Source organism: Peromyscus maniculatus, chromosome 14 (assembly GCF_049852395.1).
Source record: "Peromyscus maniculatus bairdii isolate BWxNUB_F1_BW_parent chromosome 14, HU_Pman_BW_mat_3.1, whole genome shotgun sequence".
In the NCBI taxonomy this organism is placed as follows: domain Eukaryota; kingdom Metazoa; phylum Chordata; class Mammalia; order Rodentia; family Cricetidae; genus Peromyscus; species Peromyscus maniculatus.
In genome coordinates, this window is record NC_134865.1 from 24,394,666 (window position 1) to 24,420,898 (window position 26,233).

At 40.5% G+C, this 26,233-nt stretch overlaps 1 long non-coding RNA gene across 1 annotated transcript in view; it reads left to right on the forward strand.

Moving 5' to 3' along the window:
* LOC121822344 (uncharacterized) overlaps positions 1 to 25,579 on the forward strand; it is a 29,503-nt gene extending 3,924 nt beyond the window's left edge. Inside the window, exons 2-3 of the long non-coding RNA XR_006063366.1 lie at positions 14,404 to 14,548; positions 25,565 to 25,579. This is a non-coding gene — a long non-coding RNA (uncharacterized LOC121822344). The remainder of the gene's footprint in view (positions 1 to 14,403; positions 14,549 to 25,564) is intronic.
* Positions 25,580 to 26,233: the final 654 nt, after the last annotated feature.

The following is a 26,233-nucleotide window of genomic DNA, read 5'->3' on the forward strand; positions in this document are numbered from 1 at the left end:
CATTGCCTTCTCAGAGAGCATTTCAGGTTACTTGCTTAATAGAAGTTTGTTTGTTCTTTTCCTTTTGTTAGTGAGAAGGAATGAGCCAATGAGCCTCCTGTTCCTTTGTGGAATCCTTTTATACTTTGAGAATGAGCGTTCTTCCAACTTCTAGGTGAGAATGACCTGGAGCCATTGTAGTAGCCAGGGCACGTTGGCCCATTCCATTGTTGAACTGCACAGGCGTTACTACGGCCTGGACGCTCAGTTCTTGGGTAAAGGAAGCTTGGCACAGTCTACCCCAAGCAAAGGGCAAGAGAGGGAGTATTGATTTCTCTCCTTTACATATCAATGTGCAAAATGCATATGTCAGTCTCAATTCAACAATGAGAGCTGAGTCATATGAAAAATTTAAAGTGTAGAGGTGCTTATTTCACGTGGCAATTACCTCTCTACACATCATCTTGCCTTATTTTGTGGGGCTATTTTTCAGCATCCCATTTTGCAGGAGGTTTTTGGAGAAAAGAAGACTTACTTGACATTTTTAAGCCACTGGGATGCTTTTAATTTGTTTCCAGGGTGTTTAATCTATAAGACATACCGGGGTGAATAATTTATGTAACAAAACAATGACAACAAGGTCAAAGAAGAAGTATGACTTTACAGTGGGGAATATTCATGACATGATTCTATCTGAGACAGGCTTCCTGAATATTAAAGAGTTCTTCCTAATGTTAAGCTCCAATTAAATAAGCAGAAAGGTTTAAGAAAGAAAATTGGATTCCTTTTGAATTGGAGAAATTAAGCAAATTCTAGGATGGCAATTATAATATTGCTAATTGAAAAAAAAATGTCAACCCCTGTCTGTCCACACAGAGGTGGAAACTGGGATTGTTTTCATTTGTGACCTACTTGCAATATAAACCTCAGAGTAGCAGATACTCTGCATCAATAAATTAGATATTCATAACCTGATTTATTCAGTGATACATATCCTCAATTATTTATTTGCAGTTGCATTTAAACTTAGAGAGGAGTCAAAGCAACATTGTTGGCTGTTTAAGATGGCTTATAGATTGAGTTTCTGACAAGATCTCTCCCCACTCTTCATTTTCTGTCTCAGTAGGTTTTATGTTCTGAAAGGGGTGATGACTTCTTATGCAGAAGAGTAAATGAATAGCTGTGTTCTAACATCCAAAAGTCTGGGCTACGATAGAAGACACTAAGACAGACACTGCTCCTGGAGACCACAAAATTCACAGAATGTCATGGACAGACAGACACATGGATGACAGCATGGCAAGGGAGGCTAGTGTCCAGCAGCAGAGACAGCACAGCCGAGTTTCCTAAGAGAGAAGACAGAACGTGCATGGCAGAATTGGGAGCCTTTCATTATACCTTTCTGTGGATAGGGGAGGTTTCACATTGCAAGTCAAACCAAGCTCGATGATTCCCAGGAAGGAGGCGGGGAAGTGGGGTAGGAGCAGGGTGTGTGCTTTGATCTAAACTCACTTCCCAGGTGTGAGATTCTGTCTCAGGAATTTCCAACAGCCAGGGACTCACACAGACAGCATCTCAGTAGGGTGCCTGCTGGTACCTCTGAAATGGGAGAAGCTGCTGCAGTTCCTGTGGCCTGTGCAGCGACTAGAGTCTAACATTCCTACAATAACTAAACTAAAGCTGAAGAGACCTGTGTGTCTGCAGAACTCCATCCTCAATTCACTTGCTGTCTGGCACTAAGTGCATTAATGGTAATATTTAACATTATTAAAAGCATCCTGGATTAGTTAGGGGGAATTAATTCTTCAGCCTCTAATGAACAAGCCAAGAATTTTAGTGGGTGAAGGTAATAAGAGCTTATTTCCGGCTCAGGTTAAGTCGAAAGGCATTCATCCTTCTAACCGGTGGGCCTGCCATTTTCCATGACTTCAAACTCCAGTGCACTCCTGGAAGGAGGAAGAACGAAAAGGAAGAAGGGAAGAAACTGACTTGTATTCAAAGCAGACCAGAGCTTAGATCTGCTCATCTCTGTATGGGCACATCCATTCGCAGATTCTTCTTATTTGCAACCATACCTAGGTGACACACTGAGGCCTGTGGATAGTATTCACCATAGGATGCTAGCTAGATGCTCTAACAGACTGATCTCTCTTTTAATTATAACCATCAATTTTTGAAGATCAAAAAACTTATGCTTCTCGTGGGAGAACTGAGCCCATATTTTTGACCCCTGTATTCTTAGCTGCTATGTTAAATGTCCTCTTTGGCCTTTGCAAGTCCCTATGTAAGATTATTCACACAGATGACTAAAATGATGGCATATGCAATCTCTGTTATACCCCAGGAGTATTGGAAACTGGCCATGTCAGAACTTGTCTTCTTACTGCTTTAAACATGAAATGGTCAAACAATATTTGAATAGCTCTGTCTGTTCTAGTGGAAGCCCCACTCTATGCCCAGACCCTGCCCCTCAGAAAGTCTGGCCAAATACAGCTCCTCCCCCAAGAGATGTGCAAGACCACTCCCACAGAGTATTTAAACTGTATCCTAGAAAACAGACACGTGGTTTTTGGGTTTCTCGTGTCCTTATCTCCTCTCTGGGGGGACTGAGAATCACCCAGGAATGCTTTACCCATTAAACTGGGGCTTTTTCTAACTTGGTCTGATTTGGATTGTTGTGTCTGTTTAAAGGCTTATCGGGGTGCAAAAACTTCTTAATGTCCTCTACTCACAGAGCGTATTCCACCTCTTCTTGTCATCTCCAGCAATTCTCCTCTACGCCAATCATGTGCTTTTTTTGTAGTTGTGGTTGAGGATTGCTTGTTGCTTGTTTTATTAGTTTACTTGTTCATTTTTTGTCAACTTGTCACAAGGTAGACTTATTTTAGTAAAGGAAATCTCAATTGAGAAAATGTTTCCTTGAGATTGACCTGTGTTCAAGCCTGAGGAGCATTTTCTGGATAAACTGATGTGGTGGGGCACAGCTCACTGTGGACCATGCCACCCCTACCTAGGTTGTTGTGATTTGTGTAAGACAGCAGGCTGGGGAAGCTGTGAGGAGTACGCCAGTAAGCAGCACTCCTTCATGGTCTCTGCTTCAGTTTCTGCCTTCCTTCAGGAATGAGTTTTGTAACTAAAACTAAAGTAAACCCTTCCCTCCCCAAGTTGCTTTTGGTCACAGTGTTTTGCCACTGCAATAGAAACCATAATGAAGACAATATTATTTCATAAAATCTTCCATTTCATTATCCATAATATTACCATTTCTCTGATCTTGAAGATAAATATCTTTCTCAATTCCAGATATCTAATCGTTGCTTCATTTCTGTATTCTCTGTAGAAAATTTCCTGTACTTTGTAACAAAATATCTTCACTAGTTTATACTCATCATTTCCAATTCTCCTCCAGCATTCCTCCTGAATCCCCCTCTAATCAAGCTCCTCCATCCTTGCAGTGCTACTGATCTTGAAACAGACACTTAGAAAGCCACTTTTGCTAAAAGCATTGACTTCTCACTTAGACACACAAGGTCTGAAAGCAGGATGAAAGCCTGGCACCGCTGCCTTCATTTTGGATCTGTACATTGATGAAGCAGTAAGGTAACTTATTACCCTTAACCTTTTCCCTGGATCACCTTAAATTCCAGCAATGTTAGCACCTTTGAGTACTGAATACCATTCAGATAAGGACTTGTATTGAGAGCAAAGCTGTCCTCTAAGCCCCCAGTGACCAATAATTTATGAAATCATCACATTAGCAGGACATTGTAACTTGCTGAAGAGTTCAGACAAAGCACATTGGCCAGGACTTGTAATTAGGCACACCTTGCTCTGTATTTTAATCTAAACCTCAACTTAGTAACCAGAAGGCAGACCTGAGATCACTAGAACCTTTTATGTGTTCCTCTTTCCAATATAGCCACAATGAATACACCTCTTTTTCACTTTTCACCATTGCTTCTCTTTTTAATTGGCATATTGGGGATCAGTGGCCAAACCCCACCTTTTGGATCCCCTGGAGCCTGGGCATTTGCCTTAAAGACTTCAGCCATTCTTGATAAGTTTACCAAGAGCGTCCTTTATCTTACAATATCTCTCAGCACCACAGGTTCTCTTCTGATAGAGTTCTCTTCATTTTAATCTGAGTTCTAAGACATTGTCTAGCACTTGACTTTCTTCCCACTTTCCTGGACTCTTTGCTCGTGTCTTCTCTGTTTTCTCTTTACATCCCAAGCCTTTTGCTGGAAAATTCTTCAAAGGCTCAATTCTGAGCTTTCTTTTTCTCTTTATACTTACTTCCTTGATGCATTCATGCACTCTGATGGTTTTGAAGACCACCTGTAAGCTGATGTTTCCAGACTTCTTGTATTTGTAGTTACTTCAATGTGTGATCTCCAGTTTAAAACTTTCAAGTGACAATTCTTGTTCCTCCATCATAACTCCACTGGTGCAGGTTGCCACCATCCCTCATTTGGATTTTCTCAGTATTTCCCTGAACAATTCCTCAGCTTCTTTGCTTGCTCATTCTCTAGTATTTAAGGTCAACCTGCATCACCACGTGGACTGCATACTCCCTTTTCTGCATTCTTACTTGAATTAAATCCAATGTTGTCATATGGTCTATGATCCTATTGGATTTATCTAATTTTATGTTCAGCATCTTTCAGTCAATTCCCCAATCTTAGGGCTCTTAGACCTTGCTCTTGTCTCTTTGGGATATCCTTTTCACAAGTATTCTGATGAAACTATCTTGCAAATTAAATAATTTTAGAACAGGTTTAAATGGAAGCTTAAGGATAACTTTTTAAAGTTTAAAATAACAAACAAACAAAAAGAGATGGAGGAGATGAAGTTGTAACTCTCAGCAGGATGGATGAATACCCAAAAAGACTAACAAAGGAAGGACAAAAAAAAAGATGCACTTCTTGAGTCACTGGCATGAAAGTCTGTCACATGGCAGCAGGCAACCACACAGCAGAGAAGAAGCCCCAAGAGAGAATAAGGAAGACCGAAGTACCAGAAAAAGCATACTTAAGTTCCTGCCCACATCAGAATGAACACTCCAGGGGTAAACCAAACAAACAGCAAGGAAAAATCATTAGTCATCCAAGCCAGACCTCAAAGTGTCTTGGCATCTAGTAACTACTAGATGTTGGGAAGTCTGGGAAGGAAAAATGCAGTATCTCATTTAAGGACTAATTATTTTACTTAACTGTTCCTTAATCGTGACTGTTCTAGTTTGTTTACTATTGCTGCGATTAAAAAAAAAAAAAAAAGAATATGACCAAAAGCGCCTTGGGGAAGAAAGGGACTATTTTAGTTTACAAATTACTGTCCATCAGGAAGGGAAGTCAGGGCAGAAACTGGAGACAAGAAGTAATGCAGAGACTGTGGAGGAATGCCATTTAGGGCTTGCTCCCCATGCTTTCTCCCCATGCTCAGCCTGCTTTTGCATACCACCCAGGGCCACCTGCCCAAGGGAGGTACCAAGCACAGTGGGCTAGGCACTCTCCCATCAATCATTAAATAAGAAAATGCCCCACAGACTTGCCTGTAGGCCAAGCTTGTAGAACCATTTTCCTAGTTAATGTTCTCTCTTCACAGAAGACCCTAGCTTTTGTCAAATTGACAGGAAAACAAACAAACAAACAAAACTAACCAGCACAATGCTTTAAGGTAAAACTGCCTTCCTGAGAAGTGGTTCCATAGTCAAATCATGGATCTTGGTTACCTGTTGAATCTCCACCCAAATCAGAAATTCTTGACCATTTTTTTTATTAATGGGCATTTATTGCTGCTATAACACTCATATCTTGGTACCCAAACATGCTGAGTTCTTTAGTCAAATACACCTATACTTAGGAAGTATGTCCTATGCTCATTTAAATATTTTTTTACTCATTTAAATATTTATCTCATTTAAAATTTAACTTGCAGGGCTACTTTAAGGTACTGCTTTTGGAAAACAAAAAAAAAAAGTCTTTATAAGTATCTGAGATACAGTCATTCCTTTCTCCCTTATGGCAGACTCTTAATTCATGGAAAGAAGCCTGTAAAATGTTGCAGAATTAGGAAAGGTCAGATCCTTGATCTGGTGCTGGTCCTTAGATGAAGCATTGGTTTATTTATGCAACTTAGAGAGGGAAGCCCTAATAACATGTGCTACATTACTGCTGCCGTTCTCCCCTACATCTGAGGATGAATAACTTTTGGTCTTGTCTTGGTCAGGGTCATCATGCTGATGAAAACTTTCCTATGCTTTTATGGCCACTCATACCCTTTTACATTTTTCTTTGAAAGGTGTATTTATGTGTATATGTGTAAATCTATGTGAATGTATGCCATGCATATGAGGTCAGAAGAGACTGTCAGATCTCTTACAATGGGAGTTGCAAGAAGCTCTGAGTCAACAGATATAGGTGCTGAGAATTCAAATCAGGTCCTCTGGAAGAGCAGAGAGAGCTATTAACTGCCAAGTGATCTCTCTAGTCCCCCTTCGGTGTCTCATCCTGGAAATCTAGCACCCCCTACCGCAGGATTGCCTTAAGCATTTTTCTATACAACAATCATAATGGACACATAGATGGTTCTGTTTGGTCCACTTTAAAATTTATTCAGCTAGGAGTCACATTTGATACATGTACACTATGGATGAAAGTTCCTGGAGAGAACAGACTTTCCACTAAAGCTTCTGAAAGGCTGGACTCATTAGAACTTGAATGTCTGGGGAAAGTTTTGAATGCTGCAAGTACAGAGACAAATTATCTTGAACCATTTTAAGCCTTCTTTATACCTCTTTCTCTGTGGAAATCAACATAGTAGTGACCACTGTTTTAACCCTTTGGAATGTGCAGACACTTGGTTCGTACCAACCAAAAAGCTAACAATGCCACCTGCATTGGATGATCACCTGTGGGGCCGGGTGGATGGGCCCAGGTGGGTGGGGCCAGGTGGATCTCTGCATTCGTAAGTGTTGCTTAACACTTTGTATGATCTGTGCAGCCATTCAGGTCCCTGCACTCTTGATTGTTGCTTAACACTTTGTGGTAGTTGTCATAAAGTGCTGAATGAGTTTTCTTTTTCTTTTTTCTTTTATTTTTATTTTTATTTTTTTGGTTTTTCCAGACTGGGTTTCTCCGTGTAGCTTCGGAGCCTCTCCTGGAACTTACTCTGTAGCCCAGGCTGGCCTCGAACTCACAGAGATCCGCCTGCCTCTGCCCCCGGAGTGTTGGGATTAAAAGCATGCGCCACCACCGCCTGGCTTCTGAAGGAGTTTTCAACAGTTGAGTCCTGCATTTTGATTTTGTCCTGGCAGTGTCATGAGGCTTTTTGATACTTAAACATAGAGACTAGGGTTTCTTGTCTCAAACCTAGAGGCTTACCTGAGGTCTCCTGCAGAGAAATCAGCAGGAGTGCTGAGCATGATGCTCAGAGAGTGAAGAAGGGAGGATCTCAGTTGACCCTTGACATTCCGAATTCGTAGGGATGAAGTGTGTAGAGGAGCCATACTTCTGGCTTATGAGGCGTTTTCTTGGGTTATCAGACATATGCCATAAAAAGAAAATGGAGCAGAATCACCATGAGGAGTCAACTGAAGTGAAGGACCTAACCTGGATCAAGATTGAGATCCTTCCTCACCACCAAGGCTAGTCCCAAAGGCAGTCTCCCATTCTGTTGGCTCTTACTTTTGGGGGCTGTGAGTAAGAGATGCCCCCTGAGCATTTCAGGGCCAGAGGGGGAATTTAAAAAGCTAAGAGTAAGAGCAATGATCAATGACAAGTAAGTAATTATAGTTTGAGTGAATACTAACTGAAAAAAAAAAGCACCCAGATATTCTGAAGTAAATTACAGCATAAATATCAAAACACTAAAGAATTAAATGAGAGAAAGACCAAATTAATAAAATATCTCAACAATTTGTGTATGAAAGAACAAAATAGTGCTGTTTTATAGTTTTGAGAATTAAGTCACTTTTTTATGCTACTTGTGCGTTTGTACAGAATTCTCAATCATACCAATTACATACAGACATATGGGTGGAAACTCACTTGTTTATGGAAGTAACAAGTATATTTATTTGCACGCATATTTTATTTTTTAGAACTTTGGGGAAAATGGCAGACCTACTTTTCCTATGAATTCTTTGAAGTTTACTTTAATGACAGTAAGATTTATTTAATCTCAATTTCCCCCTTGTCAGATATTACCAGCGACGACAGACAATCTGTAGAGAATGATAGCAATTTCATTTGGACTTTTAAGATAAATATTGTTAACTTAGTGTCTTTCTGTCCCCTGACATCCTAAGTACATGAAATCATCGGCAAGCAGATAGATGGCTGCACCCTAGGTCTCTGTTAAAGCAAAAGGTTGTTCAACCTTCCAGCCCAAAGGAGGCAAACAGCGGACAGGACAGACCGAAGAACACTGTAGCTTTAAATCAAAATGACATTGATTAGAGGAACAGCAAATGCAAAAGGAGAATCCTGGAGATACCAAAAGGGAGTCAAAGAAGCTGCCAGTCAAACAGAGAAGACAAAGAAGACTGCAGCTGGGAACCTGTGGGACTAAAGATAATAAGAACAGCAGGAGGAGAGAGGGAAAACCAAGAAAGAAGAAAAAACAATAAAAGATGATACATAAAAGGGAATGAAAAACCAATAGAAGATGCCAGAATTTTTGACAGTGAGTGGTAGGATCGGAAAGAGCTTCTAAAGAAATGGCTGAACTTCCCTATGAGGCACTATCCTTGACAGTGAGGTATTAACCTGGAGGGATAACAGTGCAGCCAAGTGCAGCAGAAATAAAACCCAGAATAACTAAAAAGCATGGAGCAGATTGCAGGTATCTGCTCAGACCCACTTCACCACGGGTACTTCAAAGAAAACACTATAGAAGAGCAGTATGTTTTAGAAAATGTAATCAAAAGAATCTTTGATGTTTTGTTGTTATTGTTTTTTTTTTTTTTTTTTTTTGTATTCCTCCTTTTTTCTTGTTGGCATGGGTAGTCAGTCCTCAGAGGTAAGGCTGCATTTATGAATCATTTGGAGATAGAACTAATCTATTTTCCTGCTTGTTTTCTTTTATCCATCCTCTCTTTTCTTGTTTTTTTTTTTTTGAGATTTTGCACTGAAAGCATTTCCATCTTTGATTATTGATGATCCCACGCCACTCATAGACCAGCTGCAGGACTTGGTTTCTTTCAGAGAACAGATCACTTAATTCACCTTTATTTCCTCCCTACATTTAGATTCAGTAATTGTTGACATTAATTAAAAATCTCCACGCTCATATGCTTGTAGGCCTGGCGCCCAGCTAACACTCAGGAGCTGCCATCACTGACTTCATATTTGATCCCTTGGGCTCAGAGTCTGCAGGTCCCATGATGCATCATCTCAGGCATAGTGCTCTGCCGTTTTTAACATCAGAGAACAACAAACCCAATAGGACTGGTTTTGCCAGAATTTTTCATTAGCAGATGCAGAAAACATTTTGAATAAGACACAGTTCCATTTGTCTTTAGCAGTTTGCTTATTTATTCATGTGAAGGAGAGACCTAGAGAAGAGTCCAGTGAGTTCACACCTCACCAATGAGCAAATTGGCTAGCATATTAGTTCTGGCATGAACTACCGTTTAAGCCTACAGGCAAGTTCTGTCCAGATTTACAGCTAAACATGGTGATGGACAAGTGTGAACTCATATTTGTGAGAAAGCAAATGAATGCTTCCTCTATGGGGGAAGATACAGATAAGCTGATTCAAGGTTATTCAAAATCAGTAACGAACTCTGATTGGGAATAAGGTGTAAGAAAGGGCCAGTGATAAGTCTCCTATATTTTGGCATATAGATTGTGCAAGATAGGGGGAGATAACCATATCCCATACCATAAATACAATCCCCTCCTCGTGCCAGCTGTAGTGTGCTGTGCATTTTTGGTGGGGTTCTAGGCATCTGGAAGACTGTAATCTATGTGAAGGAAGGTTTGCAGTCTTTCCCTCTCAGGAGTACTAATCAAGTCAAAACTGTATGAAACTTGCTGAAACCAAGCTTACCAGACCCAAATGTACTTCTGGAAGATGATATTCATTAGGCAATTTCAGAATACACTACATCGGGTCATCCTCTGATATACTATTTTTTCCTTTAGTTCAAAGTAACTTAAAAGAAAACACAGTCTCCGTATCACAGAAAATTCACACTATTGGGAGGTGTCTACGGAGGTGGCATAATTCAGATATTTTTGGTTCCTCAAAAGTGATCATTAGAGTTGATGATGTAGTGTTTATGTATATAAAGACAAGGAAATAATTTCAAATACAAATAGTGGGTGGGTAGAACATTCCATATTCCGAAATCATTTATTTGACTATTTTTCTCTTGAGCTTCTTGGTAATTTATCACATTTTAAAATATACCAAATTGTGCTGCTTCAATAATCTGTGGTTCAGAAAATATTAATTTATTTTTATTCACTGAATGTGCTGTCTCAGTTTGCTAGAACTGTCATAACAAGACACCATGGGATTGGAGAGCAATTAATTGATTTTTTTCTGGAAGTTCTGGAGGCTAGGAGTATACAGGTTTGGATAGGTCTGGTTGTACTCTGGGTCCAAAGTGGCCTGGGGTTGTCTGCCATCTTTGTTCCTCCTCCAGAGGCCGCAATTCTGTGCAAACACCCCCAAGGGTCTCTGACATTTTAATTTTTTAAGAAAGAGATCAGCCTCTTTGGATTAGAGCTCACCCTAATAACATGATTTTAAAATAATCACTTCTTTAAAGATTCTGTGTAAGGCGAGAACACATTTCAACCCAATGCACATCCTATGAATGAGGCACTGATCTGATTGTTTGGGATCATAGACAAATCAGACAAAAATCGCTACCAATGTGGAACTTACATGTTAACAAAGGGAATCGTAGTATGAACATAGCTTTGACTTGTGACTTGCATGTTGTGTCTGGAAACGTAGCTCAGTGGTAGCACACTCGCCTAGCATGGATAAGGGCCCAGAACTCTGTTCCCCAAATACAAAGTTACATGATTTTAGAAGGTGACCACTGAATGACTGCTTAAGAGAGAGGGAGGGAGTCTGCCAAGAGGGGGCAAAGGAGGAGGTATAGTAAATTATACAAATGTTATAAAGTGAGGGAGTATTAGCCTGTTTTAGAAAACACCACGCGGCCTATGTAGCCAAAGCGGAGTGATCAAGAGAGCAGAAGAAAATAAGATCACTTGGGCATTAGCACAGGGTCAGATTCAGTATGGCATCGCTGCTTGTAAAACCTTCAGCTTATGCCTCAAGCACGGCAGGAAGACAATGAGAGTAGACCCACCTGAACTATCTCAAAACACCTTTGGGGCCGGGCGGTGGTGGCGCACGCCTTTAATCCCAGCACTCGGGAGGCAGAGGCAGGCGGATCTCTGCGAGTTCGAGGCCAGCCTGGGCTACCAAGTGAGTCCCAGGAAAGGCGCAAAGCTACACAGAGAAACCCTGTCTCGAAAAACCAAAAAAAAAAAAAAAAAAAAAAAAAAAAAAAAAACACCTTTGGTCTGGGTTGATGTGTTGAGATTATAGGGATGGGACTACTGCAATAGTCCCCGTGAGAGTATTAGTGGCTCAGACTAAAATCAAATCAGTGCAGACGGGGAGGAACAGCTGTTTCCTAAACATGTTTGAAGATTAAACAACAGAATTGGCTAAGGCCAGATTAGACGTGGGAGGTGACGTACAGACAAGTCAGAGCTAACTGACTTGGTCCAAATTGATGGAAGCATTGGACAATATAAGGTGATAAGAAGATACTTGGTAGGGAAGATCAGCACTGGAGTTTTGATGTTCTAATTTTCTTTTAGAAAATATATGATTTTAAAATGATGATTTGGAAAATTTAGGGAAATACAAGGGCTAATAGAGTATAGGAGCACTCATTAGGTTAAAAGGATTTGCATTTCTGAGAGCATGAACCAGTCTCTATGACAAACATGATAATGTAGGTACCACAGTGACAGCTCCCTTCATTCACGAGAGCCATCATTTTAATACTGGAAAGACACAAGTTTAATGCCCAATGCATCACAAGAAGATAGATTCCATGCCCAAGTAGGTGAGGCAAAATGGCAAATAAACTACAGAGTTACACCAACTTGGATTGGAACGTATGACTCACAGGATCCTGGGAAAGTTAGTTGGCTCAGTGAATCTTAGTTTCCTAGATGATAACATGGCCTACCAATAACATTTTAAAGATTAAAGATCCTATTAAACAAAAACTGTGTGTCCAGTGCTAAATAAAATTATTCATAACTTGCCACACATGAGACAGACCTCAATCAAACTCTGCTAAGACAACAGCTGGAGAGATTGGAATGCTAGGGTCAGGGTATATCATCTGTCAGCTCTGCTAGCTACTTTACTTTAGCCAAGAAATAATTAAGCTTTATTTTGTCTTCAAGACTGGTGATAACTTGACAATGTGGAGAAAGGCACCAATCAAAGTTAGGTCCCTAGCATCCTACAGATAGAGGTTGAAAAAGTTTGTCTTCCCGGAGGTTTACATTTCAAAAACTGCCTCACAGGAACTTGAGAAAGACATTCCTCAGTGATAAAGCTGGCAAGAAATCTTTAAAAATATTTGCATCTTAAAGGAATAGGGAAAGGACTGACAGTTTCAACTTGTTTAAAGTAACTACACTAAGGAAAAGGAGGTCAGGGACTCAGAGGCAGGAAGAAGCCTACCTAAAATTTGGTCAAGATGAGAAAAAATGTCACTCATCTTTTAGTAAATTGTATTTGAAAAGCAAGCCCAGCCCTAGAGCACCCTAGGTACTCAGAGAATCAAAGCAATTGTAGTCCTTGTTCATGATTGCTGCCATTGAAAGCTTAATTTAAAATAGATAAAATGCCCATTGGTTGACACATTCTGATCAGTGTTGTTAGATGGTGGGAAAAATGAATGCTTTGGCTAATGAGTTCATCATTTAGTATAGCAAGGCATAGAAAGAACCAATGGTTACAAAAGCACCATCAGGACTGGTGTCACGCCAGGGATGTCTGAATGATTTCCTGAGGAATAAACCCAGACAGTTCTCTCTCTGGGGATGAAGGGCCTGGACATGAGCAAAGTTGAAGAATGAAACTATAGATGCTACTTTTTGTGGTTAACAGAAACTAACATAAGCCTACTGTTTTATTCCTATAACCTAATGCGTAAAGAGCTAATGGGCACTAACTGAATCAAACTTACTTTTAATAGGTGATTTGAGATGAGAGATGATACAGTGCAAAGATCCCGAAAACAATCACTCCGAGCATGCTGCCTACTGGAACTCTGCACAGAATATAGTCCAAGAGAGATTAAAGACTTTCTGCAGGTTGAATTTAATATTACTGGAAGGACAAATTCCTGTAGAAAACCTCATACTATATTAAAAATAAAAAAAAAAAACTCTGTCTACTTGTCTAGTCTACGCAGCATAGGGAACCATGAGTAAATGAGAGTTGAGATGTACAGTCTGGAGTTGCACAGTGGATTATTATAATTATCCCAGTAATGTACCAGTCACATAGGCATTATTTTGTATTCCCTTTAACTAAAATTCATGTTGTCCACATATTGCCAAGACTTGATGGAAGAAGTGCTTTGCTTTTTGTGATTTCTTTGCCAGAATATTTTTTAAAAAGTAGGAAGAGAAATGCTTTAAATTGGCCAAAATTTAGAAGTCCAAGACAATTTGCCAAGGGGTTATATAGTTTTAATTACTAAGTCACAAAAATGAATGGCACCTCTGGGAAAAAGACAGTACAGAAGCAAAAGCTGTGTGATGGGGTACCAAACCCGGGAATGACTGCCTTATACTTTAAAAATAACATCAAAAATAATAATCATTTTATTGCTTCAAAAACATTTGTTTTTAGTTTATAGGAAAAGGTATTATATTAGTCCGGTTTTTTTTTTTTTTTTGTTGTTGTTGTTGTTGTTTTTGGCATAAGGAAATACAATGCCTGGGCATGGATAACTTACACAGACAAGTGGTTTACTTAGCTCCAAGTTTGTAGATGTAAAGGTACTGTACAAGCACTGGCAAGTACCCCATGGTAGATCACATCACAATGGTAGCAGTATATGTGAGACAAGAGATCATATGGCAAAACTAGAAACCAGAAAACTACTCCGATTACTATACTAATCCCTTCTAGGGCATACACTGAATGGCCCTCTCGGTAGGCATCACCATTTCTAACTCTTCCCAAGTGGGAATCATTGCTCCTAACACACTCTGAGCTTATGCAACCAAGGCAGGCATGAGGCAGACCAAAGGTACCAGTCATGCTTGAAATAGTGTGTAGTTCTTATTCATCAAACAAGGACTATTCTCTTGTGTTCATGATCTCTCACTAGAAAATTTTTCCCTATATCCATAGATACAGTGGGAAGAAAAGACTGTGTGATGTGGTGCTAAATCCAGGAGTAATTGCCTTTTACTAAAAAATAAAATCAAAATTGATAATCTGAGGAGGTGTTTCTGACAGCTCTCCTTCTACCGACACTTCACTTTGCTTCATGATGGTAAGAGGGCTAATATTTGGGAATAGTGGGAAGATGTCATAATATATTTCTCAAGTTTCTTGACAATGGGTTGAGATAAAAATATAACAGAGCTAATTTCCCCATACCCTTTGAACAGAAGTCTATTCTATTTATGTCAGATGGTGTTTTTTACAACATTATAAACCACAGGCAAGTGCCTCTTGATTATTTTTATCATCTGAACCTAAAACAACCACCCACATAGGTGCTTAATACATAAGTATACATATTTAATTAATATTATTATACCTAGATGTATATTCATTAGACCACATGAGTAAATCCAGAACTCAGCACACAGATATTAAAGCCATACTACCAGCTCAAAAACAGTCTATGGTACAGATTGAGATGATGCCTTAAAAACTAAAACAAAAAAAGTCTATGCAAATTATATTTAATATGTATGTTGGTATATGTGTACTGGTGTGTAAACACAGGTGCCTAAATGTTTCCTTGTGATATTAGTGACTACATTTTGTTCAACACAGGAATGAAAGATGCTTTGAAAGCAAAGGATATGGAGGATGGGTTTAAATCTTTAAGTGTTTCTGGCAAAAAAAAAAAAAAAACATTTGTTGAGTTAAGAAGGTATGAGTGTGGATAACCCAGGAGGGAACTATACAAGAAGTTCAGTCATGGTCGTGGCCTCTCTCGCCTTTATTATTCTTTCTCCTGATCTCATTCTGGTGGTTCTAGATGCATAATAAAAATGCACGGTAGCAGAAGTTAATTCATGAATCTTTCCTTAAGCCTCTAAAGAGAATGACTCACTTCTTCCTCTGCAATAGTAAAGTAATTGAGTATCTTATTTTATCACAGCTATTGTGGCATATTATAAATATTGGTTTCCTATTAAGCTTTGAATTTTCTAAAAACATGTCTTATCCATCTTATTCCTTAATACCTTTCATGTAAGAGATAAATGAATGAAGAATGATAAATGCAAGACTTTGACTCTACTCCTCAATACCTATCTATCCATCCAGCTATCATCCATCCATCCATATGAACCCAACTTTCTACCTACATACCATTCATCTCTAACTACATACTATCTTTGTGACTATTCTAAAGTTTTAGATATATTAATTCATTGACTCTTCTAGCAACTTTATTTTACAGAGAACCTGAAGTTCAGAGATATAAAATGACTCCCTCAAGGTCACCCACATAAGGAACAACACCAAGACAGTAAAGCTGCATAGACCAAATTCTAAATAATCTCTCCATGATGATACCTGCCCTGTTAGAATTTTCTGAAAATAGTCAAATCATTTGACATGTAATAGTAGGAGGCAACATGTCCATATCAAGAGGCTCCTTTGGTTATTGGTGACTCTTGGGACTCCTCTTTGAGAAATTGTGGAAAAGGGGAGATTGATGCAGAAAGTTTTGGAAGAAGAGGTAGAGGGCAGGAGAGTTTGAGGTTATCTTTTTAAACATCATATAAGCATAATCAGTAGGGTAGTCTCTTCTTCACTAATATATGTATACTTTGACCTACAACAAGGAAATGGCTATTGGTCAGGCTCATCAAATCTAAGAGATTATGAATGAAAATTGTGCTTTAGTTTTGTTGATTTTGTATGAAGTCTACCCTTATTTCACACTATCTTCTGCAAATTTTTCCAGAGTCTTCACTGAGTCCTTAAGGTCCCACGTAAGTTAAGCCAACATTCTCAAACCCCTGAACCGAGTTGTAACTAACCTTTTTTTGTTGTTTTTCAACATGCCACCCCCATCTTTGAATTATAAGTATATGTACCAGTCAGGCTGTACAGCAACTCAACAATGTCTGCTTTTTATTGCAAACTTAGACAAGGAATGGATTTACTGTTTCTATTTTCAGTCAATGAATAAGCCCCCAGGAATATATGGCTTAAAAGCCCATTTGGTGCCTTGGAGAAGCATAGTGAGGAGTTATATTTGACATTACTTATGTCCTTCAGGGAAACACTTCTGTTCTTGCTGAAGTCAAGTTCCTAGAGGGAACACTTCGCATTATGTATCCTTCCCTACTCACTCTGATTACTTTCCTTGAGGTCTCTTGGGTTCTTACAAAGCAGGCACAGCTCCTAAATTCTCAACAGTGTTCTTTGCTGCTAACATGCATGTCACTGTTCCAGCCTCTCTGTCACCATCATTCCTGATACTCAGCGTAGGAGTGAGAAGGAAAGAAAGCAAACCCAAAGGTTCAGTGCTACATGGGGTGCATAAGGGGGAAAAAAGGACAGAAAAGGAAAGACAGAAATAAAAATGAACAGATTCAAATCAAAACAACTGACAGACACTGGAGACATAGCTCAGTGGGTAGGAACATCGGCTGCACTTCCAGAGGACCACAGTTCAGTTCCCAACACCCCATGGCAGCTCCCAGTCATCTATAACTCCAATCCCAGCAGATCAAATATCCTCTTCTGGCCTTCCTGAGTACCAGGCACACAGTGCACAAACACATACACAAGCAAAATACCATAAACACATACACCCACACAAACACACAGATACAGACACACACACACACACACACACACACACACACACACACACATACGATGTAGAATATTATCATAACTAGGCAACGTTGTGGTACAATTGTTTATGCTGCAGACTATTACTTTAACTGTGTAAAGGTGTGTTACCTTTGTTTATACTGCATTTGTTTAATGATGTAAGCGTGTGTGTTTAATTATGTAAGAATGCGTTGCATTTGTTTCATCTTGCCTGCCTAAGTTACCCAATTGGTTGAATAAAGAGCTGAATGGCCCATAGCTAGGAAAAAGGGTAGGTGGGGCTGACAGTCCGAGAGAATAAAGAGAAGGAGAAATCTAGGCTCAGGAGAGGAAGGATGAGAGCAAAAGAAGAGAGGTAAGAGTGAGGGACATGCCTGGGGCAAGAAGCCAGGCAGCGGCCAGCCAGGCAGCCATGAGAAGCAGTAAAAGGAAGACACAGAGGTAAAGGGAAGTAGAAGTGCCAAGGCAAAAGGTGGATAAACAGGTTAATTTAAGGTAAAAGAGCTAGTCAGAAACAATCCTAAGCTAATCAGAACATTCAAAACTAGTAAGTCTCCCTTTCATGATTTGAGAGCTGGTTGGTGGTCCCAAAGAAAAAGCCTGGTACAAACTCATCCACACACACCCCTACACCCCCACACGTAAACTCTAACAACTTGTCCTCATGTGCACTCAAGATGCCTATTCTAGTCTTGTACTTAGAGAAGAATGTGTCTCTTAAAATGCTAACCTTATGACTCTGAGAATAGCGAGTCAGGAAAAATCCTGACTTTTCTTATATTCTCTCATTTATTCTTTTTTCTTTGTCTTTTTCTGTTTCTCTTCCTTTCTCTCTTTCCTCTGTCTGTCTCTTACTTTATCTTTTTTCCCCTCCCCTCCCCTGCCTTCTATTACTATGATTAACAAAAAGCAACTTGGGGAGGAAAGGATTTGTTTCAGCTTATAGCTTATAGTCTGTCATGAAGAGAAGCCAAAGCAGGAACCTAGAGGTGGGCACTAAAAGCACAGACCACAGAAGACCACTGCTTACAAATCTGCACATCCTGCTTTTTTTTTTTTTTTAATAGTGCCCAGGACCACATGCCAAGGGTTGGTACCACTCCTAGTGACCTGGTTCCTCCCACACAGTCATTAATCAGGAAAAGGTTCTAGCTGGCCATGGTTGCACACGCCTTTAATCCCAGCACTTGGGAGGCAGAGACAGGCAGATGTCTGTGAGTTTGAGGCCAGCCTGGTCTACAGAGCGAGTCCCAGGAAAGACTCCAAAGCTAGAGACAGAAACCCTGTCTCGAAACAAACAAACAAACAAACAAACAACAACAAAATGTCCTTAAATTTTCCCACAGGCAATCTAATGGGGGTATTTTTCTTAGTTGGAGTTCCTCTTCCTAGATAAATCTAACTTGTGTTTGAGTTGAAAAAAAGTTGACAAAAAGCTGCCCAAGGGAAGGTTCCAATGCTGTAAAATTTCAAATTGTCTATATTTGAACTCTCCAATGGCTTTTGAGACCTAGAAATATGGCTAGTACAAGTACAGGGGAAATTTATTTGAATGGCCATATATAGTTAATAAGTATCAAATTGATCAGTACAGCTTTAAATCAATTATCTATCTCTAATATCAAATATTACTGATTACTCACATGTTTATGAAGTCCTCTTTGTATCAAAGCTTCTCATTTTTTTTCTGTATTTTTTCTCCTTTTTTTTTTTTTGGTTTTTCGAGACAGGGTTTCTCTGTGTAGCTTTGCGCCTTTCCTGGAACTCACTTTGTAGACCAGGCTGGCCTCAAACTCACAGAGATCCACCTGCCTCTGCCTCCCGAGTGCTGGGATTAAAGGCATGTGCCACCACCGCCCAGCCTTCTTTGTTTTAATTGAGAGATTTTCTATTCATTTCACATATCAACCACAGATCCCCCTGTTCTTCCTCCTCCCACCCCCAGCCTTCCCCTCCAACCCCATTCCCACCTCCTCCAAAGCAAGGTCTCCCATGGAGAGTCAGCAGAGCCTGGTACATTCAATTGAGGCAGGCCAAGCCCCTCCTCCCTGCACCAAGGCTGTGCAAAGTGTCCCATCATAGGCACTAGGTTCCAAAAACCCACTCATGCACTAGGGACAGTTCCCAGTCCCACTGTCTGGGGGCCCCCTAAACAGTTCAAGCTAAACAGCTGTTTCACTTATCCAGGGGGCCCAGTCCAGTACCATGGGGGCTCCTCAGTTATTGGTCCACAGTTCATGTGTTCCCACTAGTTTGGCTAGATATCTCTGTACTTTTTCCAGTCATGGTCTTGATATCTCTTGCTCATATAATCCCTTCTCTCTCTCTCTCTCTCTCTCTCTCTCTCTCTCTCTCTCTCTCTCTCTCTCTCTCTCTCTCTCTTGTTGATTGGACTCCTGGAGCTCTTTTTTTTTCCTGTGTTTTTATTGTTTGACAGCTTTATAAATTTTAGTAATTTTCACTCCCAGACACCTCCCTTCTCTCCCTCCCTGTTCCATAGCCTTTACCTGCAGGGATTCTTGATCTAGCCCAGAACTTTGGCTTAAACCTTTACTTAATTCTTTCCCTCAACTTAACAGGGCTTTCAGGGTAGGAGCAAGAGAGAACTTAGTGCTGTTGAAGATAGAATGTTCCTGCCTGGTTGCCTGGAGACTAGATATTCTTTAGCCAGAGATTTCAGGACACCCTGGTGGGTGGTTCAGACTGGGGCTCATTCCTACGGCCTGCGTGTAGGTGTCTTTGAAAATTACATGAGCAAAGGCAGAGGTCAGCAATCTCCTTGGCTGTCTGAAGAAATAAACAACGCTGCTACGGTGGGGTGGGGGGGTGGGCGGCGTGTCTCGATCCAGGAGAAACATGGAGAGAAGAGGGACAGGAAGAATGAAAAGAAGCAGCGGGGACAAAAAAAAAAAAAAAAAACCACACACACACACACACACAGGAGGAAGAATGAGTCACAATACACTTGAGAGTGACATCTTTGTCACGGCTTTGCCTCTGTCTGGTTTTGAATGTCCAGGCAGCCACTCTCTAAACCAAACTTTTAATCAGCTACAGATGCTTGTTTCTCAGGCTTGTGCGAGGTCCTGGAGGTGAGGGAAGGGGCGGGGGTTAGTTCTGGATTCCTCAAGAAAGTCTGACTTCCACTACACATGAGTTTAAAGCAGCCCTGGAGTAGACCGGGTGCTTTCTTGAGCTCTTCTGTCCAGGGTTCTTTTCTCAGTAGAGAGTACAGGCTCTGAGTCTAGTGTTCACCCACTTTTGACTCAGAATTTGTTCCGATTAGCCTAAGGGAGATGTGAAAAGACATCTCAAGGCCAACATACCAGTAAGTATGTTTCCTCTAGACCTGTAGCTCTGCTAAGTCACAGATTTCTGTTTTTTCTGACCCACTTTCTTATGGGCCTGGAAGCATGTTCCTCATATTTGGGAAATCTATTTTACATTGACTTCGTGTATTTGCTACATTTTATATTGACTGGTTTTGCTGGATGTTAAATGTATTTGTGTCTAGACTTGTGGGACTTTAGCTACAGCCAATTTCTACATTATTAAGAGGGTTATTTTGAGGGGCCCCTGTGAATAAACCTAATTTTCCCTTCTGATTAGTGCTTAATTTGAAATTGTTTGTGTAGCGATGAAATCTTTCTTGAATCTCGCCTCCACGTTCCAGTTTCCATCCCCAGAGTTTGCTTTTGATTACATAAATGCATTCAGGTGATTATATGGGCAAGACTGTGCATTAGGTAGTTCGGGGCTTTTTGTAAGAAATTTTGTTGTGCAGACCGAACTGCTGAGTTAGATTTTGAGTTTTGGGGGGGGGGTTTCACAACTAAATTGTCATTCTTTCTACTTAAAGCAAAAACATAGTGTGCACCAATAACCTTTAGAAGTTTGTCTTCCAGATTTAATGACTCATTTCTCTTTGAAGATCTACACTGAGGGATGATTTTGTTCCCTTTAGAAACCCACAGCAGGCTTTTCAGAATATGATTTTCCCAGTCTCCAGCATCTCTAAGTTTTTATAATAAATGTGTGTGTATGCAGTCAAGATATTTATTACTATCTTCAAAATATAACCTGAAAATTAAAATGCATGACTTCCCTATGAGTGATGCTGTTGCTACATGTCTTTAAATACACACCACTCACTGACCCTGGGCCAAGGCTCTATGGTCAACACTCACAGGCTCACAGCTGGAGAGGTTTTCCTAGAGCATGAATCTCTACTTCAGTAGTGCTCACACCTGAGTTTGATGATATGGAGGTTTGGGGTTTAGTGGTGATGTTCAAATGAGTTAAATTTTGGAGGATGTTAGGATGGGCAGGAAGCAGAGAACATATAAACTGCATCTCTTTCAAATTAACGTGTGGAATTCTTCATCCTAAAGACTTCAGACTCTGAACTTATTTGGAAGTAGTCTTAACAGAAATAATAAAGCAAAAAAAATAAGTTATTAGAATTGGTTCTGATTGAATATGGCAGGTTTTTTTATGACAAGGAAGGATTTTGATACATAACCACTCACAGTGAGAAGAATATTTAGAGATACATAGAGAATAGCATGTGGACATGTGCTGGGAACAGAGGGCTAAAAGGACAAGTTTATGTTTAGACAACATGGTGCTGATATGAATATCTGGCACAAGCCAAGACAGCTAATACAGGACCCTGGAGAATTAGGAGTCAGCCCCAAATGGCTGTTACCAGATGTCTGGGGACCCCAGAAGTAAACAGTGACGTAATTTGTTATGTAATTATTTTTCACAGAGTGACACTTTTGTGTAAATATGACTTTGAAATCAGAGGCCCAAACCTTTGATTTTACCAGCATGCATGTGCCTGTCTGCAGGCCTGTTTGGTGCTCTATGTGTGGGCCTGTTTTCTCTCCTGTGTGTGGCCTGTGCATGCTGGGTTTCTGCCAGTAACGCCTAATGGCCTTATCTCAGAGTGAATGAAGCATATCACATCTGCCAATGGCTTCTGAAATTTTCTTCAACTTCCTGGCCTCCTGTGAAGCTTTTCTGCCACCTGAGCTTGGATGCTACAACGTAAAGGCAGGCAAGTACTATCTGATGAGAAAAGCCTAGAGGATATTCTTCTTGGAGCCCTGCAAAGGAACTAACCCCCTCCATGGCCTGACTTCAGACTTCTAGTCTTCAGAAGTACAAGGCAATTCACTCTCCTCTTAAACTACGTAGTTTATGGAAGCAATCATAAGAAACTGTTAGAGAAAGCCAGGTCTCAACACAGTCAGTTTGGAGCATGAGATGGAAAAGAGCCTAGAAGTGTTGAGTTCCTATCACTATTCACCTTTGACTAAATGCATACCTCCAGGCCAGTATCCTTTTTCTGGTTTCTGTTGTGTTTTTTAAATCATCTTCAGTTTTGGTAATTCCTCTATCTATAAATCTTAAAGTCCAATACCAATGTCTACAAACAGTTATTAGTGTTGTCTTATCTCTCCAGTGACATCCTGGAAGTTTTAACATTTTTACTTTGTTGTGAGTTATCCACCAGAGAAGGTCAATTAGGCAAAGGTTCAAGCCAATAGGAAGTCTTCATTAGTCAGTCAGTGACTACTTTGGCTGTTTGGGACACCAGGGTAGCCCTGAGCCATTATTGTGATGAGCTTTTAAGTATACACACAGACACACACACAGACACATACACACACACACACACACACAGACACAGACACACACACACACACACACACACACACACACACACACACACACCAAACAAAGCCAAAACAAAAAACACAAAAACACACACATCCTGGATTGACAAGCTAGCAAGAATAAGTTAGCCAGAAGTAGAACTACAGAAGCCAAAAAGCATGGTTAGTACATTTAGGCACTTTCCCAGAACTACGGACTTTGATGGATTAGGTCTTTGTTGCTGTTTTGGCAGATGTTGTTGCCTACTGGCTGTGTTTCAGAGCCTGAATGGCACATCCATCATGGCATCGCTTGTGCTAAGGTCTAGAAGACCTACTAAGGTTTGGGGGCCTGTTATAACTTCCAGTAGTGTGAGCTAATATTTACTGATCAGCTGTCTTTTTCCTGGATGTGTTTCACAAGATATTAAGTTTGGAAAGGAGGACAGTGAAACAGGAGGGTTATATTTGAGTAAGCTCATGGAATTAGTGGTGGGGGTGATAGTGATGGGTACTCCATAACCATAACCATGTCCTTACTAAGAGAATCAAATTGTGAAGGATCAAGAAAATGGAGCAAAGGGGGACCTAAGTAGGGAGGTTATGGGGACCTTCACTGCTATAAATGGGAAGGCCACCTTAAAAACAGTTCCAATTGCTTAAAGGCTTTCCAGCTTTTCCTGCTGAAGCCTTTTCCATTTGCAAGACCTAACATGAGTAGGAGCCTACACATCAGTTGAGCTCCAGCCACTGATAGACCAAAAACAGACACTGTCCCAGCTCAAAGGACCATTCTTTTGTAACCAATTAAATTCATTGCACTTGATTGTTTGATTCCTGCCAAGAAACAATTTAAAATCCCCATTTCCAAACATTTGTTTTATAATGTCCAAGACCACTAAAATGACCTCCTGAGGACCTAGAGTTTTAAAAGATCCTTCCAGTGCTGCCAAGGCATACTATGCCAATAAAATAACAAATAAACACAGAAGACCACTCAGATTTTAATGCTATCCATGCAAAATATACATACTTCCTTCAGTGTTAGTTCAATGGATAGATGCTGTCATGGACTTCCTTTCTAGACTATGATTATTCCTCCATCATGTCTTTGGTGTGTGTATTTTAACTAGCTAACACTCTGAATCGTTACAACGGACGAGGTATTGCCTATTTTATGGCTGGGAATGAGAATTAAGTGGACCAGTGGATATGCTGCATCTGGGCCATGGCTGAGATCAGCAACTTTTCCTTCTGTTTTACCTCTTCCTCCTCTTGCTTCCCAGAAGCCTTTGTGCCCTTCTATATTTCAAAGTTAGTCTATTGTTGTGTAATTTTGGGAGCAGAAAATGAAGACTAGACAGGTAATGAGACTTTTGGACTCCATATATTCAAGGGTAGGTTTGTGCTTAGGAACTTTTAGAAAAGTTTTTCCTCATTTTAATCAGAGAGAAGACAAAGACAGGCATCCTCACGATCTTCACAAATACAACTCTGTGTGTGTGTGTGTGTGTGTGTGTGTGTGTGTGTGTGTGTGTTATAGGTGAGAATTAAAATTGATTTTGTGTGTGGTGCATGCATGTATGTACATCACAAGTAGGCTAGACTGCATGTCCAGCAAGTCCCAGCTAGTCCATGACCCCCTTGTATTAGGACTATAAGCACTCCTACTCTGTCAGATTTTCTACCTTCTGAGGATTGAACTCAGGTCTTTATCTTTGTGGAGCAAGTACTTTACAGACTGAGCTATTATCCCAGCCCATGTTGAAAGGATTTTGAGTCCTTAAAGTCTGAGTTTCTAGTTTCTGGCCCTCCTTCTTCGGTAGAGTCTGGTTTACACCAGGACTTTTTTATTTCTCTGAAACGATCTCAGGGCTATCAAGGATCAAGAGATGCTGTGGAACAAGGCAGATCAGTGTACTGACTTCTTGGCATATTCTTCCTTATATATTTCTGGTCTCTGAGAATTTTTATTAATTTCTTGACACCAAATGAATATAGAAGCATTAAATAAAGTAATTCCTCACATTTCCAGATAAGTCCTATTGACTTCTTCCACATTTATAGAGAAGTCCTACTGGCCTCCACATGTTCAGATCTATATTTGCAGCCTTACAGATTTACTCCAGCAGAGTTCCAGGGGAAGCCCCCGCCTTAGATTATGTGGGTCACTGTAACAAAGTTTGGCACTTAATAGAAACCCGCTTTCTCATATTCTGGAGGTTGGCAGTTTAGGAGGCCAACAACATCTTCTTCAAGTGAAGGTTCTGCCCTAAGGTTGCAAACGACTGGCTTCTTACTATGTCCTCAAATGACTCTGTACATTGGGGTTGGGTGGTAGGGTTGGAGGAGGGAGAGAGAGAGGGAGTCAAGAAGGGGGAGGAGAGAGAAAGAGAGAGGGAAAGAGAGAGAGGGAGAGAGAGATTAAGATTATTATTTCTGGCATTCCTATATAATGGTTTGAATGAGAATAACCCTCCCCATAAGGTCATAGATTTGAATGTCTGGTTACCAGTTAGTAGACTATTTTGGAAGGGTTGGCATTGTCGCCTTGCTAGAAGAGGTGTGTCACTGGGGATGGGCTTTGAGGTTTCAAAAGCTCATGTCACGCCCAGTCTCTCTTTCTATGCCTTCAATGTATGGAATAGTCATAACTCTCAGCTACTGTTCCAGTTCCATTCTTGCCTGCCTGCCTGCTTGCCTGCCATTGTGTTCCCCACCAGGATGATAATGGACTAACCCTCTGAAACTTGAAGCTAGGCTCAAATTAAATACTATCTTTTCTAAGTTGCCTTGTTCATGGTCTATCTTCACAGCAATAAAAATGTAAGCCCGGTGGTGGTGGTGGTGGTGGTGGTGGCGGCAGCGGCGGCGGCAGCGGCGGCGGCGGCGGCGGCGGCGGCGGCGGCGGCGGCGGCGGCGGCGCACGCCTTTAATCCCAGCACTGGGGAGGCAGAGCCTGGCGGATCTCTGTGAGTTTGGGGCCAGCCTGGTTAACCAAGTGAGTTCCAGGAAAGGCGCAAAGCTACAAAGAGAAACCCTGTCTCGAAAAACCAAAAAAAAAAAAAAAAAAAAAAAAAAATGTAACTAGGACATTCTATAAGGAAGTTAACCCTAGCATGAGGCTCTTATCTTCATGGATACATCTAACCTTATTAACCTCTCTCCAAATTCTATCACACCAGGAGTCAGGGCTTCAAGATGTGACTTGGGTTTGGGGTGGAGGATATGACCATTACTCTTATAATAACCCCTTTAAGTGCATGCAGTAATGGTTCTAGGCTGCAGACATTGGTATCACATGGATTAGTATAATCTTGAATCTCAGCACTTACATGTGAGGATTACTTAATTCAAAGAGTTCCTACAAAAGCTAAGCATAATGTCACATATAAAAGGATTCACGAGGCTTAGCACAGTGGGGTCTTCAAAAAGTATCCTCACTTGCATTAACTTGCTTTGCCTACAAAGTGTCATATATAGCT